Consider the following 12,562-nt stretch of genomic DNA (forward strand, 5'->3'; position numbering starts at 1 on the left):
AGAATTCAGTCAAAGGTCAAAATATGCATTTCAGACAAAGCTTGAATTTGCATATATAGATCAACCTTGAATATGCATATTCAGTCAAAGCTTGAATGTTCATATTCAGACAAAGCTTGGATGTGTATATTTTAGACAAAGCTTGAATGTGCATATTTAGGTCAAGCTTGAATATACATATTCAGTTAAAGCTTAAATGTTCATATTAAGACAAAACTTGAATGTGTATATTCAGACAAAAGTTGAATGCTCGTATTCAGACAAAGCTTGAAAGTGAATATTCAGACAAAGCTTGAATTTTTTTATTCTGACAAAGCTTGAATGTTTATATTCAGACAAAGCTTGAATTTGTGTAATCAGACAAAACTTGAATTTGTGTATTCAGACAAAGCTTGAATGTTTATATTCAGACAAAGCTTGAATATGCATATTCAGGCAAAGCTTGAATGTTCATATTCAGACAAAGCTTGAATGTGTATATTCAGACAAAAGTTGAATGTTCATATTCAGACAAAGCTTGAATGTGTATATTCAGACAAAGCTTGAATTTGTGTATTCAGACAGAGCTTGAATGTTTATATTCAGACAAAACTTGAATGTATGTATTCAGACAAAGCTTGAATGTGTATATTCAGACAAAGCCTGAATGTTCATATTCAGACAAAGCTTGAAATGCATTTTCAGGAAAATCTTGAATGTTCATATACAGACAAAGCTTGCATTTGTGTATTCAGACAAAGTCTGAATGTTTATATTCAGACAAAGGTTGAATGTGTTATTAAGACAAAGCTTGAATGTGTATATTCAGACAAAGCTTGAATGTGTATTTTATGTGGATAGACTCAACAATGAAAATTATTTCCCCACAAATACTGATTTCGCAGTAGGTGATGACATTGTGCAGTTTCTTTTAGCATTTTTTGTTGTCTAATCTCCAGACTTTATAGCACCGTTTAAGCTGGAGTGTAGAACGTCAAACTCATTCCCCTGCAAAAACTGTGTCAACTTGAGCAGTTTTTGTGCCCCACACCCCCATGAGTAGATTTGCTCTTGTCCATCCGTCCGTCCTTCCGAGAATGTTGTGTCGCTCCTAGCTCCAAAAGTATTTGACGTAGAGTCACAAAACTTTACAGGAATGTTGGTCAGCATGTATAGTTGTGCACCTGGGGTTTTGCGTCCGGATTCATTCAGTCATGTAGGAGTTATGGCCCCTTACTTAGTAAAAAATTGGTCATTTTAATGTTGTGTCGCGCGTAGCTCCAAAAGTATTTGATCTAGAGTCCCCAAAGTTTACAGGATTATTGGTCAGCATGTGCACTTGTGCACCTTGGGTTTCGCGTCCATATTCGTTCAGTCGTGTTGGAGTTATTGCCCCTGACAGTTAAAAATCGGTCATTTTAATGTTGTGTCACGCGTAGCTCCAGAAGTATTTGACTTAGAGTTTTCAAAGTTTATAGGCATGTTGGTTAGCATGTGCAGTTGTGCAGCTTGGGTTTTGCGTCCGGATTCATTCAGTATTGTAGGAGCTATGGCACCTGACCTAGGAAACAATTGTAATTTTAATGTTTTGTCGCATGTACCTCCGAAAATATTTTACCTACAGTCATTATTTCACTACACAAGACCAGACTTCTTGTCCAGACTTATTTAAAAAAACACGTTTGTTAAACATGTATGTTAAAATGTACTTTACCTATAGTCATAAAACATGAGAGGATTGTTTTATAGCCTGTGAAGTGTTCTCTTTAGGATTTTACTCAGCTAGGCCAGAGTTATGGCCAACTTAGTGAAAAATACACATAAGGTTCTTAAAAGTTTGTGTTGCAAACATCTTAAAAATTGATTAACCTGAGTCATTAAACCATGTTACAGTGGCAGGAGTGGTGGGGGTGGGGGTGTCATATGGACACACATCTAGTTATCCAATGATCGCCAAACTTTTCAAGATGTTTATGGGCATATTGACCCAAATGGATAATCAGCCAAATAGTTCTTATTGCTCTGGAGTTATGGCCGTTGAATTAGCCAGCATCAAGGAAATTAGACTGCTCAGTATGTAGAATATTTTAAAAGTCATAAATATTATGACAGGAATATATTGTGACATTTTGGCACACTTGCTTGGTTTTATACCAAAGGTGTCAAAAACCAGAGAGGTATTTGGGTCTGTTTTCATCTAATTCAACTGAAACTTTGCATGCATCGTCAACATGAAGTGGACAATTGCATATTTTCTGGACTTATATGTCTAAGTTAGTTGACCAGAACTGAAAGCTCATGTCGAGCTATTAAGATAGTAGGATGATCCGGCATCCGCATTTGGTTCGTTAAAACATTTTACCCAAACTTAATGACATCAGACTCTGTCGGATTAGCTTGGAACTGGGCCATCTGAGGGTCAAATGCCCGTTTAAATCGTACTGTATATTTTCACTTATAAGACACATTAATAGTTCAGAGAGAGTGTACTACAAGTCAGTTATAAGAAAAAGAAACCTAAGATTACATGACCGACTTGTTATAAGCGAGTGCGTCTTATAAACGAAAATATAGGTAAAAGAACTGTTAACACTAGAAGTAATATTGTTTACCCAGTCTTTATGAAACCTTGTCAGAATGTTTTCTTTACAGGGAACATAAAAAAGTGCTTCTTTGATAACATTAGCTGGTATTTAAAATAAATCTACATCAAACATGTTACAAATTAAAACTGCAACATTGTCAAAAGGATGATAGGGCATTTGAAAGGTTTTTGTACATTTCATATCTTCGTATTTTGCATTGTCGAGTTCTATGCTCTTACAGATTTTAATGACTATCACAAAAGCAGTCATTATGTACCAAAAAAACCTTTGGAGGTGTTTGGAGTAACCATTAAATTTCTTCAATTGTAAGACGTTTTTCGTTCATAACACTGCAATATAAATAAAAGAGTAAGTCGTAAATGTTGAAAGCTAAGTTCGTATAAACCTTCCAGAGAACCAGTTATCCGAGACCAGTTATCCTCACTAATAATTCCAACATGCCCCATGGACACTGTTCCAATTTGATCTGAAGTCATCTATTGACAATAAATCAAATCTTACGTGTTTCAATAACAGAACATAAAAAAAGATAATAGGTAAGGGTAGATTTCTCGGACGCACAGAACACTAAAACACAGCCTCAGAGCCGCGCATTCGCAAAGTAGACCCACAACAGAAAAAAGCTGTAACGGAAAAATATTACAGACAGATTGCTTCAAAAATGCAAAAATGTAACAAGTACATTTAAATTTATGTCAAATATAGATAGAGGGTGTGGGGCTGGGTGGGTGTTGGGGGGGGGGGGGCGGGAGTGGTAAGGGGTAGAAAGGGGGTTGGGGAGGAGGTTGAAGGGGTATGTAGAGCAAGGATGAATATACAAAGGAATGCTACGTTCCTTAATGACAGTTACACTACAACGTAAAGCACAATATCGCAAATATTCTTGTACCAAAGATAATCACACTACCACACCAACATAACTAACGTAGAACAACAGACAAGTAAGATACAAGAACACTATAGGTCATCGCTTTAGACACACAAACCCTCAAATGCACACCTATAAGCAGGAAAATAACAATCGTGCACCGCCTTAGGATTCCGGCAGCCAAATAAAGGGGTTGGGGCAAGAAAACTAACTCATAGAAAGGGGGAGGGAATGCCTAAAAACGGGGGAGCGCAAATGCAAGGGGAAAGGAGGGGGCGATAGGGGGAGTGAGGAGAAGGAGGAAAAATAACGCTTACAACAATCAAGACAACATACGCAACAGAAAATACAAGACAGACAGAAAACCAGTTGAAAATAGGGACACCGCCTTGGAACGGCCAGTTACCTATATAAAGAAAACTGGGGATTTAAACGCGTTTAGGGCATGCCAACCTCGCACTTACCCTATTTTCAACAAGTTAGACAACACAATGTAAATAAAATCCCCGTTGAGAAAGGCTCTAACGTTAGCGGAAAAATACCAGATTAATTAAGTAAAACATAAAATCAAGGTGTGATTACACCAATGTATTCAACAACTTGTCTGATGTCAGAGCACCAAGAGCCTAACTTTTAAGGGCACGACTAAGAAAGCTGCAATGCAAAATTCAACTCCCTCAGTCCTTTTTATGAAGGATTAGGGAGAAAAGCATCATGGAATCTTACCGCACCATCAAATAGGAAAGCGTAGGATTAACTGACTAGAGGGGTCAATCACTAAACATGCACTGTGCTTTACGATTTTCGCATCGTATCTTCTTTTGATATACTTTTTAACAAATTTCACAAATATCTGATTAAAATAAGAACTATGTTTAATTTTCCGAATTTTATAAACTACGAGGGGCGTTCAATATGTAATGTTACTCAGTCTGTAGTTCCGTAACCTCTTATTATTTTAGATGCGGTTTTCAGCACCTTATAAAGCAATTTATTGGCAACACAATGCTATATGAATTATAAAAATCGGTAGATTCAAAGTAAAAATATAATCAATTGAGTGAGGTGTACTCGGGTATACTGGACAATTTTATGTCCAAAATATTGAGATTGTAATATGCAATTCCTTGATTCTACTAATCAACACCTATAACTATAGTTCAATGTTCAGTTTGAACAGATAAAACAAATCATGATCTTCACAAAGACATATGAAAACTAAAATAAAAAAGTTTATAACAGTTTTAAATTGGGTGTATATAGTTTTACTCGAAAAATGATAAGGTGGGTACAATAAGCCTCTGCAACTTTGCCAGGCGCGATAATCATCGTTTAAAAATTTCTTGTATTTCAAGTTGATACTACTATCTTAATTCTCGATAGCGAAACTAGTTCTTACAACTTTGATTAATCGCTCTCAACATCCATTCCAGATGGAATCAACCTTGAGTTTAGATTTTTTTAGTTGTGTTGCAAAATTCAAAATACAATAAATAGTTTAAAACAAAAGCAAACTAATCACAAATTGCTGTACCTCGTAGAAAAATGACAGAATTTTGTGATTTTATAAGTTATTCCATTTTTCTGAGACTCTGGATGCCTCGGACAAACCTAAATTATAATTATGGTCCAGTATACCTGAGTTACACCTCACTAAAATGATTATGTTTTTACTTTGAACCTGTCGATTTTTATATTTCATATAGCATTGTGTTTCCAATAAATTGTTCTATAATGTGCCGAAACCCGCATCTAAAATAACCAGCGGTTACGGAACTACATTCAAAGTAACATTACATATTGAACGCCCCTCGTACATAGTATTCTGGGTGTGTAAATCCAAGTTTTAAAGTGTTTTTAGGTTAGTATCGTATTTTTCTAATAGTTCTATTTCGGACGATCTGTAGTAAACTTTACTGAAAGCTTTCCGTAGCTTATGATAACGGTAACCCTGTTGTAATAATTTCTTAGTGATATGAAGATTTCTATCATTAAAATCCTCTATCTTTGAGCAAGCTCTTGCAAAACGAATAAGTTGTGAAAAATAGACACCGTATGACGTTGCTCGAGGGACATCTCCATCAAGGTGGGGTTAGTTGACAATTTCAAAATTAAAATCGTCCCTTTTATCATATATTTTCGTTTCTAGTTTATTATTAACAAATCTAAATCTAAAAAATGACTCTTCTAAATCTGAAGTATTAGCCTTGTTAAGCTGTAACTCTTTTGGGTACTTGTCTGTAAGTTTTATTGCCAAATTTGATAAATATGTTATCTAGTTGAAACCTTAGAGCTTCACAAACCTTATCACAACTCCATAGGTTGTATCTCTTATATGTACTGTTAGAAAAGAATGCTCTAGTTTCATTGCAAGCCAGATAATTAACGTTTTCTCGTGCAAATGTTTTCTCAATTAAAGCTACCAGAGTTTCTTTATTAAGATTATACGGTAAATTAGAGTAGAAAAGTCATAAGTACTTTTATTATATACCTATATAAATTCTGTAAGAAATCGGCTTGTATTTTACAATTAAATATGAACAGACAGACAAAAATTCCGTATTGTACCTTTTAAATTCCGTATTGTACCTTCCGTATTGTATGTTGCCGGACTTTTTTCATTAATATGCATGATCCGACACATTTCTATAAATAGCGCACATACAAAACTTCACTAAGTTCCATTTAATATCGATAAACATTGAAGATTTCGTTCAAGAACAAAACAAGAATCAAAATGGTAAAGGTATATAATAAAAGGGTCATTATAACAGTAGCTAGATCTGGGACTTTGTATTCGGCTCTCGCGGATTTTGCAAGGTCGGATCACACTCGGCGCTTGCGTGCCTCGTGAGATCCGATCTGGCAAAATCTACTCGAGCCGAATACTGCATCCCAGATCAAGCTACTGTTATAATAACCCTATTATACTCGAACATTTGAAGTGTTTTGTTTTAGCTTTTTGATAACATTTCCAGAGTTCTTGATGGACCAAAACAGATTAATACCAGAGTTCTCATATACCTTAGAGCAATACTTCTGTACGTGGTCTTTTATTGCAGTAAGACAAGAAGTCAAAAGTAAAGAAATGTTTTGATAGTGCATAAGGTTGAATTTGCAATGAATCTAGCTTTACATGGAGTTTTTTTTAAGTTTATGGATCCAATAAAGAGTAGGGAGCTTCATCTGACTGTCGTCAAGTGCAATATTAAAATTTATATATTGCTTTACATGACTCTCTACAATATTATTATCATCTAGTAGTGATAACTGGTAAGTTTTTAGCTCACCTGAGCACAAAGTGCTCATGGTGAGGTATTGTGATCACGCTGTGTCTGGCGCCCGTCGTGCGTACGTGCGTCCGTCCGTCCGTCAGTCGTCCGTCCGTCGTCAACATTTGGGTTTAAACGACATCTCCTCTGAAACCAATGAATGGGTTTTGATGAAACTTGGCCAGGATGTTCCTTTGGTGGTTCTCTTTTTAAACTTGTTCAAACAGTTCCGCTTGGTTGCACATAGGGGCTGCCAGAGCTAAAAATAGAAAAAACTTCAAACGACACCTCCTCCTAAACCGATGGTCCAGTTTTGAAATAATTTCACACAAATGGTCCTTATGTGAACCTCTACCAAGATTTTTCTAATTATACCGATTTGTCAAAAATTTCGCCTCGCGCCCCCTCTATTCTAACCAAGTTAATCCTTGTGTTTTCGCTCGGCGAGGTCGAGGGGCAAAAAGTTAATATTGCACAAATCAGCCAAATAGATAATTGCAACACGTAATTTACTTACAAAAAAAAATGCAAAAAGGTCACGCTGAGAACAGTCGAAAGAGAAATAAAACGGCGGGGTCGCGGGATGACAACCCGCTAATTAGCGAGGTCGCGAGGCGTAAAGGCGGAATTAAAGAATTACCATGGCGGGGGTGCGGGGCGAAAAGTCGAGATTAAGTAACTAAAATGGAGAGCGCGCGATAATAAGTGCTCTTCAAACGTCGACTTTTCGCATCGAAACCCTGCTAATCATCGTGTTCTTCGCGACCCCACTAAATGGCGAGTTTTCGCTCAGCGCTTCTGCCAATTTAATTTATTAATTCTCATGTATTCGCTCGCCCTGGCCGCGGGGCGAAAACGCAGAATAGCAGAAATCAGCCACCGTAGTATTCACACTGGCCATAGCTTTCGCAGAATAAGGGTTCATCGCAGAAGCGGTGGAGAAATATGGCCGACTTACTGTATTTACGCTCTCATCGGTACTTTTTCTAACGAGTGTTTCATGTTTGACTAAAAACAACCAGCGAGACAGGGGCCCACATGTGTACTCTTCCAGCCACAAACACTTGTTCAGTGCAATTTTCTGTCATTAGTGTAAACACTTCTGTACAGTTTGACGAGGGACTGTCGTTTTTGTAGAATTTCTATCAGAAATGGTAAAATCTTGTACAAAACGACCCATGAGCACGTTCGAAGCAAAATGTAAGTCTGACACCGTCAAGCAAAAACTTTTTCTATATATTCGGTGATTTTTCATTGCAAGCATACAAAATGATCGACCAAAAATGATTCCAACGCAATGTGCGGTGGATACAGTTGCAACACATTACGGTGGATCTTGTTTCTTTAATGTTCGTTATTGGCTTTAAATTTGAGTAAATTACATTTTCCCAGAATTTTGATTGTGTAGGGCCATGAAAACACTTTGACATTAGATAGCATCAGAAATTGAAAGTTTAGAATAAATATGATATTGATTTGCACGTCCGTAAATACAAAATATCGAGTGACAATCCACTGCGAAAAATATGTGCATATACGGGAGTATACGGTCCCGTATATGTCTAATATACGAATATCATATAAAAGGTATCTTTCCTGAAAGTATGATCAAAACCTACGCCCTTAAACATATTTTTGGACCTTGACAATCCTAACTTTGAATACTGACATAAACTGTTGAAAACGTATTATGCTAAGTATGAATGAACGGATCCATGTGAGAAAAAACATAAATGCCCAATTAAAGAAAAACGGGATTCCGTATATGGAAGTTCCATATAACGGGAAAAATGTTCCGTAATACGCCCGTATATTAGGAGTATACGGAATGCGTACACTCCCGTATACGGAACCATTTTCCGCAGTGATATCATTACCAACTTTTAGTAACATCTCGAAACCGATGAAGCGGGACAGATCTACCTAACATAAAAATCAAAAAAAACCAATAACACATATCATCGCTACCGGCCGATTCGTTATTTCCGTACTAATTGTTGTTGTTGTAGTAACACGTGGGGGGCGGGGGGGGGGGGGGGGGTGGTGGGGGGGGGGGAATCGATAATTAACATCTTGGTCATTATCTGATGCATTTACAGGCGGCGTTTGCTAAACCGATATATTTGAATTGAATGAAGTTTTGATAATTATTAAAGTGAAAATCGGAACAAGTCGAAAATTTATATAATACTTATTAATTGTCAAATAAAAGTAATATTTATGAATATGTTATCTAAAATATTTAGAAATCGTTACATTTTATACACCGAACAAAATAGATTTACTTTCTTTTTAATACATGAAACATCATGCTAACGTATATCTATGTACAGAAAAGAAATATTTACGCAAAAGAAACTGTCTGTAAATAAAAATAAATATTCAAGAATATGAAAAGTTATCTAAAATATTTAGAAAGCATATAAAACATCCTCTATATGCGCTTTCTTCACATATTATGAACATTAGAATGTGAGCTTTGATTCTAAAATATTTTAAAATTCTAAACCACTAACTTTTTTTTCGATTTTCATCGTAAAAGGTAGTAAAATCGCAAAATTCTCATGTATTACCAAACATAAAGTCTGTCAGTAATTAAGTTTTGAAGCCTTCATAAAAAATATAGCACTTTTTTTCAAGATATCTAAAAAGTATTTTGTTGTCGAACGATCTGGAGGCCGGTTGCTGTAAAGAAAAAGAAGTATAGAAATAAACTTAACTTTTAAAAGGAAATACTTAACCCTTACCAGCAGGACACGAGGGGTTCTTCCTTTGTAATCAGTGTAGATCATACACTGCACATCCGTGCAGACGATCATGATCTGCACTGTCTGCCATTCAGCCAGAAGGTTTTTGGTATGCACCCTTTTTTCATAATTAATAGTACGTCCAAATTGAAAATAGACAATTCATTATTGTAATTTGTTAGGTAAAGATTAAGTTCTTATATCGTGTCTAAATAAAATATCATATTTGCGTGACTTGAATAGGTACTGCTGACAAATACAACTACAACATTAAATAACAATAACTTCATCAATATCTCAATTTTAGAATAGCAGACTTAACTAAGTAATAACTTAATGATTTTCGTGAAATTTGAGCCAGGATCTTTACTCAGTAAATATTTACGGAACAACTCTGGTAATTAACGATGTGAATTCTAAATTTGTACTGATTCTTTCTACTGTCATACGATTCATGAAATAAGGGTATCTATCTATCTATCTATTTATACTGCAGCACTCCTCTCTGCGAGTATTATGTGCAGCTGCGCGCCTGTACAAGAAATTAAAAGTAGATTGGATAGGAGGATAAAAGTAATACACGGTGTGTATTGCAGTATAAATACAGTTGATAGTGTTAAAAACAAGAAGGATTTACAGATAAAAGCAGTTTAAAAACAGGTCTATCATGTTAAGCATTGTGTACAAGTTTGGTCACACCCTGTTTAAACTGATTCAGGGTGGGGGCTTGCACAAGTTGTACTGGAAGGGCATTCCAAAGTACTATGTGGCGGGGAAAAAAGAGTACTTACAGTAATTACAGGGAGTGAGGATCGGGGTATAGGACGGGATGCATATGTCTAGTTAGACGGATGGGGGCTGACATGGGGGTTTGGGGGGGGGGGGGGGGGGGGGGGTGAGGGGCACAGAAACCAAACCATCACTATCTTGTAGAACATAAGGAGGCGTGAATCAGATCTCCTATCTATCAAGGGTACGCCCAGCTCAGCTGACATAGCACGTTTGTGACACAAACTGAAAGGGGGAGTAGTCATGATTTACCCCATCGCGCTGCCCTCCGCTGAATCTTTTCGATCTGGTGATTTTTTGTTGGGTGTAAGGGTTCCAAACACAGCTAGCATATTCTAGCTGTGGCCTGACTAGTGATTTATAAGCTACTTCTCGAACTTTGGGTTTTTTGCATGGGATGTTTCGTTTAATGAAGTTTAGTGTTCGGGTAGCTTTGGACTGACTGAATTGATGTGTTTATTTCCAATTTAGATCTGATGATATAGTGACCCTAAGGTACTTTGCATCAGGAACGTTTCCAAGACTTGGCCATGGAGTGTGTACTTTGATTTAAAAGGGTTTTTTTGACCTTATAATGTTCATAACAGTGCATTTTGAGGGGTTGAACTCCATGTCCCACTTACTTTCCCAAATACTGTAACCTTTTTAGGTCTTGCTGGAGGATGGTTTCTTTGGCAGGACTATTTACAGTTAAGTAGACAGCAGTGTCATGGGCGAATAACGAACCTGTGAAATCAGATTTTCAGGCAGGCCCATTAATGTAAAGTAAAATAGAAGGGGCTAGGACGGAGCCCTGTGGGACTCCGGACGTTACTGGAACCTCTTCTGAGTTTCACCATTCACAAGGACAGACTGGCGCCTGCCAACAAAAAAAGATTTGGGACCCATTGCAACGTGGTGCCCTGAACGCCATGTTATAAAGTTTATACAGAATTTTTAAGAGGGTTAACCTTATCAAATGCTTTAGAGAGTCCCAAAGATCAGGTCCGTCGGTGCCTTGAATTAAGTTTCGGGATAGATCTTCTACAAGTTCGAGTAACGCGTTTCGCATGACCTTTTCTCTCTGAACCCATGCTGAAGGTTATAGGGTAAAAATCGTAAAAACAAATTTCATGAAAGAAAGGGAAAATACTGTATAATTTTTTGTTTGTTTGTTTTGGGTTTAACGCCATTTTTCAACAATATTTCAGTCATGTAACGGCGAGCAGTTAACCTAACCAGTGTTCCTGGATTCTGTACCAGTACAAACCTGTTCTCCGCAAGTAACTGAAAATACTATATAAAGACAGAAGAAAGTGAAAGACATAAAACCATAAAAATACCTATCACTAAAAGTAAGTGGGGTAACATATCTTTTATGACCCGCCTTGAAACAACACTGACCGGATATTGTTCACCCCTAGGCAATATTGTAATACACAATAAAATCAATGGGGAATTTTTAAATTATTTGTTACAATTAAATCAAATAATAGATATCGCAATTTTTTTTAAAACGAATGATTAAAGAATGTACCAAAAAACATGCATTAATTTAAGAATACAGAATAATATATACAAAGGAGGTTCGGAAAGAAGCAGAATTATCTGTTCACAAGGCTATCTTTCAAATTTAAAGTTTGGCATATTATGAATAATAGAAAATGATTAAAAAAAAAACTTATTAAAAAAATTCTATATGAAGAAAAAATGATGACCGCGTCGGAGATTGGACCCGGACCGCCGCGGCAATAAAAAAATGTCTCCAATCCTCGGCAAAAAATAAAAAAAGGTAACTGGAAAATTAATAAATTAATCGTCGTTATATACTTAAGAATGCTTTGAAACTCAATTACTGGCAGACTAAAATTTTTACGGAAAGACATGAGAATTAGTTGCTTTAAGTATATTTTTCGATGAAAATTAAAAGCTTTGTAATATTTAATGCGAATTGAACACTAAATCCTCCGTAGCGTTATTTTAAACGACAGCGGATCTAGGTTTCGGCGTTACTGAGTTCAACAATAAATTTGTTTTAAATTGTCTAATTACAATTTCTTTTGTCAATGTGAAGTTGCCTAAAATTTATAGGCTTTGAGCTATAACAATTGTACCGACAAAGTCAGACTAGCAGACGACAAAATTTCCGTAACAAACTTCCGATGACGGCGGAAAAAGCCGAAATATTTTTAAAAAATGCTCACTGTACACACTAAAACGCAAAAGGGCCAAACAAACCATTATAAAATTTAAAACAAATTACACATAACGAAAACTGAATAATTTTCTAAAATTTTTTGGGGGATCGAATTTTTGATTTTT

This window comes from Mercenaria mercenaria, chromosome 19, assembly GCF_021730395.1.
Source record: "Mercenaria mercenaria strain notata chromosome 19, MADL_Memer_1, whole genome shotgun sequence".
NCBI classification, from domain to species: Eukaryota; Metazoa; Mollusca; class Bivalvia; order Venerida; family Veneridae; genus Mercenaria; species Mercenaria mercenaria.